This window comes from Peromyscus maniculatus, chromosome 5 (assembly GCF_049852395.1).
Source record: "Peromyscus maniculatus bairdii isolate BWxNUB_F1_BW_parent chromosome 5, HU_Pman_BW_mat_3.1, whole genome shotgun sequence".
NCBI classification, from domain to species: domain Eukaryota; kingdom Metazoa; phylum Chordata; class Mammalia; order Rodentia; family Cricetidae; genus Peromyscus; species Peromyscus maniculatus.
Window position 1 is genome coordinate 132183015 of NC_134856.1, and position 7910 is coordinate 132190924.

Below are 7910 nucleotides of genomic sequence, written 5' to 3' on the forward strand. Positions count from 1 at the left end.
CAATTCCTCAGATAACACACGAAAAAACCAAATCTGCTCATGCACTTCTTCTCAGTACAGCTCAAGGGGTCTTTCCTGATAATTTACAGCAATCAGCAGCCTTTCTCAGTCAGGGTTAAGTTGAAAATCTACTTCCAAAAAAGAATAGTGCTTCTATGATGAGCGGCAACAGGCTCGAGAAATCCATGCCAAAAAAGAAAAAGGGGAAAGAGGGCTGCGTTGTGAGCTTTATTCCAGCTGAATGTGTTTGAGCCCTGGAAGCATGCCTTAGGAACACCACCAATCCATTTCAATGTCCCTTCAATTGCTGCTTTGCAGCCCTGCAGTCAGGCAGAAAAAAATGCGGCTGCTCTAACTGCCCATCAAATCCACAGCAAGAACGGCCTCATCCTTGGGAGTCAGGCTCAGGCTTGCAGTGACACACACAGGCCTTCTTCCTGGCGTTTAGGAGAACAGGACATCGACAGCCTCCCCGAAGGTCTGTCCAAGATTCTGAGACCCACTGACCCCTTCCTCGGTGGCCTCTGCCAGGTGGCCTCATGCGTTAAGATTGATAACCTGCACCACAGAGAAGTCAGTCGCTGTCAAAGTTTCCCGGTAACTTCTGTGCAAGCGAATGCTTTTGCCTTCCAGCACACTAGCAGGTCACCCTGAGTCTTCTCACGCCCGGAGCTGATCTCAGGTGGCTGCGAGGTTCCCAGGCTTTCTGGGAGCCCCAGGAACGGAGTTTAGGGAGCGCCACCCATGGCGGGAGCGCGGGTGAGGCAGGCTTCAGAGGACGGAGGAGCGCAGAGCAGCCAGGCCCGCCCTGGCGCAGCAAACACTTCCCCACCGCTCTCCAACCGCGCCGCAGCCCTAGCCCAGCAGCCACCCCGCACTCTCTTTTTTCCCTTCCCCTAGCTTGCATAGCAACAGCAGATGCGCACCCCACGGACGATTTCGATGGTGATTAGAGTCCCCCTCCAATCTGAAGCAAGTCAGCCCCACCATTCCCAAACCGTGGTCTTCATTAGAAGCAGACAAAAAAACGACAGAATGTGAATGAGATGCTGTTTGTGTGAATGAAAGGGCCAGCGAGCGAGCCAGCGTTTCTGTGAATGGAGCGGGGCCTTGCAGCCGGTGCCAGGCAATCCCCTGGGCTCAGGCGGCCTCAGCCAATGAGCGGCTGCGCCGATGACTCATTCAACAAAGGCTCGCTCAATAGTGGAAGATTCCATTTCAATCAAGGGCGGGATCTTTTATCCAACAGCAGTGTGGGAAAAAAAAAAAAAGAGAGAGAGAGAGAGAAAGAAAAAAAAAATAACACCACCCAGATTGATTTGACAAAAATGCTAGGAGGAAGAGACAAGCCTGTGTAGAAAGGGGGAAATTTAGCTTTATAAGGACGCTGGAGACCGGTCAGGTCAGGGACGGGTGAAGCAGGACCACTCTCTTGGAGGTGAGCTGTACCCAAACTTTCATTCACTGGTTCTTCTACATCATGGAGCAGCCATGAATGTACCAGCTTTTATTATGAATGCACACAGAAGGCACAGTCAAAGGCTAGCCTCTTCTCCCTGAACTCTTCCTAATAAAGAAATAAAAACACCTATGCAAGCTAAGCCTCCGGGCGGGGGCGGGGGGGGGGGGGTTGGCGGGGAGGGGGACACGGAGGGAATCCCAAAGCTACATCATTAACCCTTTAGCCAACAGGAGGCTTTCTATTCTATTATGAGGCCAACGGAGGGGAATGAGTGAGAAAATATGAATGGCACTGTAAATTTACATACAAAAATATACTCGTTGGTGTGTGCTGTTAATATTCCAAGAATATAATACAGTACAATAAAGCTGCAGTTAACTGGAAAATGGTATGGGTATTTTGGTATGCAGGAGAGAAAAAAAAAATTTTAAAGCCCAAATGCGTCAGATGGAGTTCCACAGCCCCTGCAGGGGAGCTCCGCTCACATGCTCATCCCAGGAGAGCCCTTTGTTCTCCCTGGGGAGCCCCACGTTGCTTATTTTGGGCACTATTCTCCAAAACCCAAGCATCCAGGCTATCACCCTGCAACACCCTGGCACTGATGAAAAGGGGCGCCTAGATAGATAAACCCAGATGCCATGTCCGTAGTCTGCGCTCTGCTCTGAGTATCACGTGTTCTCTGAATGCTCGTGTCTAATCCCAGCAACCATTCCGAGGGTGAAAACTTAATCTGTGTCATTTAGAGGAAGGGCTCTGGGGATGTGGCTGGGATTGGGTGGTCAGAGTGGAGCCTCGGTGATTGAACACTGGTGGCTTTGTGGGAAGAGAGGAGACTCAAGCGGCACCTTCTGTCTTCATGACCACACACAACCCTGCCTCAGAGAGGTGTGAGGCATGCTGTCCAGTGAGCCTTCTCCCTGCAAGGAGTGATTATCTACCATTAGTTATCACAGAACAAAGGTGTCAATGGCACGAGAGACAGAAAAAAGAATGGAAAGTTCAGACTTCCCAGAAGATAGAATGGAATTTTTAAAAGATTTCTATTACAAAGAGGGGCTAGGGAGATGGTCCAGTCAGTGAAACATCGGGCACACACACAATTGGAGTTCAGATTCCCAGAACCCACATAAAAAGTCGGTGGCGGGAGTGTGCACCTGAAATCCTAGTGCTGGAAACAAAGAGATGGGAAGAGTCCAGAAGTTGCATGACCAACTAGTCCTATCCAGTTAATGAGCTCTACATTCAGCGAAAGACCCTGTCTCAAAAATTAAGGCAGGGCAGGGACGGGGGGGGGGGGGGGGGGGGGCGGAGCTGGAGAGATGGTTCAGGGATTCAGCACTGGCTGCTCTTCCAGAGGACCACAGTTCGATTCCCAGCACCCACATGGTGGCTCAAAACTGTCTGTAATTCCAGGTCCAGGGAAGTTGATACCCACGTCTGGATTCCTTGAATACTAGGCTCACACATGGTACACAAACGTAAATGCAGACAAAGCATCAATACACACAAAATAAAAATAAGAGGGGTGGAGTGTGTTAGACATTCCCCTGCCTTCACATGCACACACACACACACACACACACACACACACACGAAGACATACACATTCCAAAGATATAAACACAAATGTTAAAATGTAATAGAGTACAACAGAGAGAAGTCAGTGTGTGTAACAGAATAAAGGGATAAAATAGAATGGGAGGGACAGAGGGAGGGAGGGACGGAGGGGGGTACAGCACACAACAGTGAGACCTTCTAGGAATTGCTGGCTTCAGTTGGATTTCCTGGTAGATTTTTATCAGACTGACAAAAAAAAAATGGTGGGTTGAGGAGTTAGGATGGATTTCTGGGAGTGGATGGGGGATGCTGCTCTAAGTATCACCTGAGTGTTCCTCTCAAGCACTCTGTGGGAAAAGCAACCGACAATAATCTGATGCTGCATGAGAATAACCAGGGACGCCTGAGTGGTGGCGGTCCAGCAGTCTGTAGTGTACACACATACATCCCTTCCTGGGGCTTACAGTTGCCATTTAATAACAGTTAGTTGTGGTTGTAGACTAGCTTTACCCTCTGTTTCCCTCCCTGAATCCAACAGTTGCTCTTGGGTGGTGACCCTGGAGGAAGAAACCATTATACGATGTTGACTAACATCCACACCATGTTAATAGACAAGCATTTGCTCTGTAGATGTGAATGACTGGTGTAGTATTTAGAACAGGCTAGGTTAACTGTGACAACATCTGCATGGTTCCTGGACTGTTCTTTACACACACACACACACACACACACACACACACACACACGGGGGGGGGGGGGGAGCGCTCTAATGCCTTGTCTGCTCTCAGAGATGTGATAGGCAGAGAAGCCTCCATCTGAGACACTGGTATTCAGGCAAGAGGGTCTCTAGCATTGCTTTTACAGTGCTGCAGGTCTCCACCAGGAATTGCCGGGGATGAGCCACCTTTGAAGAAGGTTGATAGACCCCTCGTGAGATGCTGGTGGCAGATTTTTGTCTGTACTAAGCTGCTGTCGGCCATCTCTGGGCTTGTGGACAGTGTGGTGGGTGTGTTGCTAGGAAACAGCCAATTGAGTAGAGTCCGTGGGAGGCTTCCTACAGAATCATATGATCTGTGGATGGCCACACATCCTGTGGTCAGCGGGGCTCAGCCAGGATGATGTGAGAGGTAAGTGGCCAGCTGCTGTGACCGTGGTGACCCTGTGGCACCAATGGGATGGAACTGCACTGTGCATTTGACCAGACTCTGGCCCTCTCCAGGGTGGTTCAGTGTACCATCCCCCAGGACTTTGACCTTCAAACCACATTCTGGCCCACCTCTGCTGCTTTAGGAAGTGCTCTGGCATTCCTGAAATGGCACCTTTCCAGTTAAGCTTAGGATGTGTCTCCCTGGTGACAATGTCCCTGGAAAATTCAGTAGCTATCTCAGGATTCTTCCCAATGCTACAGAGAACACTGCACCCCAGAGTTAAAACTGTGAGAACAAATCAGTTTATTTGAGTCTGAATGTGCCTAGCTGTGAGCGCGGGGACCCAAATCCAACGAGATTGCCCTGGTCTGTGCACTTGAGGGCAGACTGAGACTGGGACACACGACAGAAATAGACTCTCAAAACATGTTTCTGGACAGTCGGTACTAGGGGAAAAGAATCTTTGGCAAACGATTAAGCTCTCCACATCCTCTAGTTCAGTGGTTCTCAATCTTCCTGATGCTGCAACCCTTTAATACAGTTCCTCATGTTGTGGTGACCTCCAACCACAATATTATTTCATTGCTACTTCATAACTGTAGCTTTGCTACTGTTATGAATCATAATGTAAATATTTCTGGAGACAGAGGCTTCTCAAGGGGGTCAAGACTGCTGTTCTAGTTACATAGGAAGTTTCAAGTACATGTATGTCACGAGAAAACAAAATAACCCAATAAAGTTAGATTCTGGGGACCAGAGAGATGGCTTGCCAGAGGCCCTGGGTTCAATTCCCAACACCCACATGGCAGCTCACACTTGTCTGTAACTCCAGTTCCAAGGGATCCGACACCCTCACACAGATGTACATGAAAGCAAAACACCAATGAACATAAAATAAAAATTTAAAGTTAGATTCTGTGGTGGTGTTCTATATACATGTGGTCTTTGCTTATTAGTTTACTGTTAGAAGAACTTTTAAACACACAGAACTGCAAGACCCCCATGTTCCTATAATTAAGCCTTCCACCTTAACAGTATTTTTGCCAACCCAGCTTCTTGTCTAGAATCTCCAAAGATGTCTGTGCCTTTCCAGAAGAAAGACAGGAAGCCCAATCTTGTAGCTTCACCCTCCAAAACTGAACCAAATAAACTTACTTTCTTTACAAAGACCCCAGTATGTCATTATAGCAACAAAAATTAGACGTAACATTTTGTATTTGAATTTCTACAGTGAGCTCAGAATTATTCTTGAGAACTTTTCCATTTTCCTCTGGAAATAAGGAGTCTGAACTGGGTGGGGAGACTGAATTCTTCCAGTGTGACTGAGTTGGTAGTATAAATCTGAAAAGACTCACTGCTTTCCAGCAAGATGCTGGACATCTTCTTTTTTAGATGGGTTTCATTTTGACCTTTTCATACATATACATATATACATACATATATACATACATACACACACATCCATCATAATTTGCCCTCATTTCCCCACACATCTCCATTCAGCTGGTCTGCTTCCTCGTTCTAAATACCACCCCTGGTTTTCATGTGATATATTCCACTTCCCTCTCTCGTCCCTTTTCTACCTCCACCATCTACATATGTGTAAATACACATCTAAATCTAAGTTCTGTGTGCAAGAGGAAATAGTGGAATACTGGATTATTACACTTATGATAATGACCTCCACTCCATCTGTCCAGTAAATGCTACAGCTTCTTACTTCTTCACAGATGAATGACATTCCATTGAGTGCCACTCTTCCTTTATCCTTTCAAGTGTTGATGAACATCTAAGTTGGTTCCATATCTTGATGGCTACAAATAACATGAATAAACATTGGTGTGCAGATAATTGGACCATAAGGCAGTATTATTTTTTAAGAAACTCCTATAGTGCATTCACCAGCGAAGTCTAAGAGCCAGCATCTGATGTCACTTGATTTTATGATGATAGTCATTCTGAATGGAATGAAATGGAATTTCAAAGTAACTTTAATTTGCATTTCTCTGATGACTAAGGTTGTTGGGAGCTTTTTCAAATGCTTGTTGGCTACTTTTATTCCTTCCTTCAAGAATAATCTATTCAACAGCCCATAACTGATTGGATTTGTGGAGTTGCGGTATTTAGTTTTTAGAGTTCTTGATATATTCTAGATATTAAACCCCCTTTGGGTGAATAGTTAGCAAAAATTTTCTCCTGCTCTGTGGGCTGTCTTTTCACTCTGCTAGTTATTTCCTTTATTGGGGGTTTCTAACTTCATGAAATCCCACTCATCAATTCTTAGAGTTATTTCTGTTCTTTTCAGCGTTCTCTTACCTATTTCTATATCTCGACATGTTTCACCCTAGCAGTTCCAGAGTTTGGGATCTGACATTAAGGCCTTTGGTCCGTTTTGAATTGATTTACATAGGGGATGAGAGGTATGCACTAGTTTCGTCTTTTATATGTGGACAGCCTATTTCGTCTTGTTTTTCCAGCACGATCTGTTGAAGAAGCCAGCCTTTCTCCAGTGTATGTTTTTGACACCTTTCCCAAACACTAGGTAGCTGCAGCTGTGTGCATTTACTTTTGGTTCCTCTGTCCTAGTCCACTGATCTATGTCTACTTTTGCACCAGTGTCATACTGTTTTGTTGCTGTAGCTCTGGAACATAGTTTGAGATAAGGGATTGCAATATTCACAGATTTTTTTTTCCCCATTTAGTATGCTGGATACAAGTCTGTAGTCTTTATTATATTGAGGTATAGCCCTTCTAGTTCCAGGTTCACCAGGACTTTTATCATTAAGGGATATTATACTGTCAAGGGCCTTTCTGTATCTGTTGGGTGATCATGTAATCTCTGTATGTAAGTTTATATGCTGTACTAAATTGACTGACTTGCATATGTTGAATGTTTGCATCCCTGAAATGAAACCAGCCTGGGCATAGTGTATGTATGATCTTGTCAATGTGTTCTTTCTAAGAATATATTTTACAACCCTCCCCGTGTGGTATGTGGGTGGGTGGGTGGATGGGGGTGTGTGTGTGTATGTGCATGTGCGTGTGTGTGTGTGTGTGTGTGTGTGTGTGTGTGTGTGTGAGAGAGAGAGAGAGAGAGAGAGAGAGAGAGAGAGAGAAAGAGAGAGAGAGAAACAGATAGACAGAGAGAAAGACAGAGAGAGACAGAGAGGGAGAAAGATGTGTACCGGTACCAAACTCTTGAGTAATATGTCAGATCCCCTAGAGTTCCAGGTGGTTGTGAGCCACTCAATGTGGATGCTGGGAACTGAAGAAGAGTCCTCTGGAAGAGCAGTAAGTGCTTGTAACCACTGAGCCATCTCTTCAGACCCTTGGTGTGCTTTGAAATTTGGTTTCCAAGTATTTTATTGAGAATTTTTCTGTTTATTAAAGAAGTTGACATAGGTAGAGTTTTCTCTTTTGTTTGTTTGTATTTACTTGTGTGTGTGTTTGTGTGTGTGTGTGTGTGTGTGTGTGCGCGCACACACACACACACATGCATTTGAGCATGCACATACTTAAGCATGTCATAGAAGCACACACATGAAGGTCAATGGGCAACTGAAGGAAGTTAGTCTTCTCTTTCAACCATGTGGGTTCTGGGGATAGAATCCAAGTCCTTGGGCATGGTGGCATGCCTTTTCCTGCTGAGCCACTTCATGAAGTGGGTTTGGTTGTGTTCCCCCATTTCTATTTTATGGAACGTTGCTCCTAGACCCTCTTTAAAGGCTCAGTAGAGTTCAGTG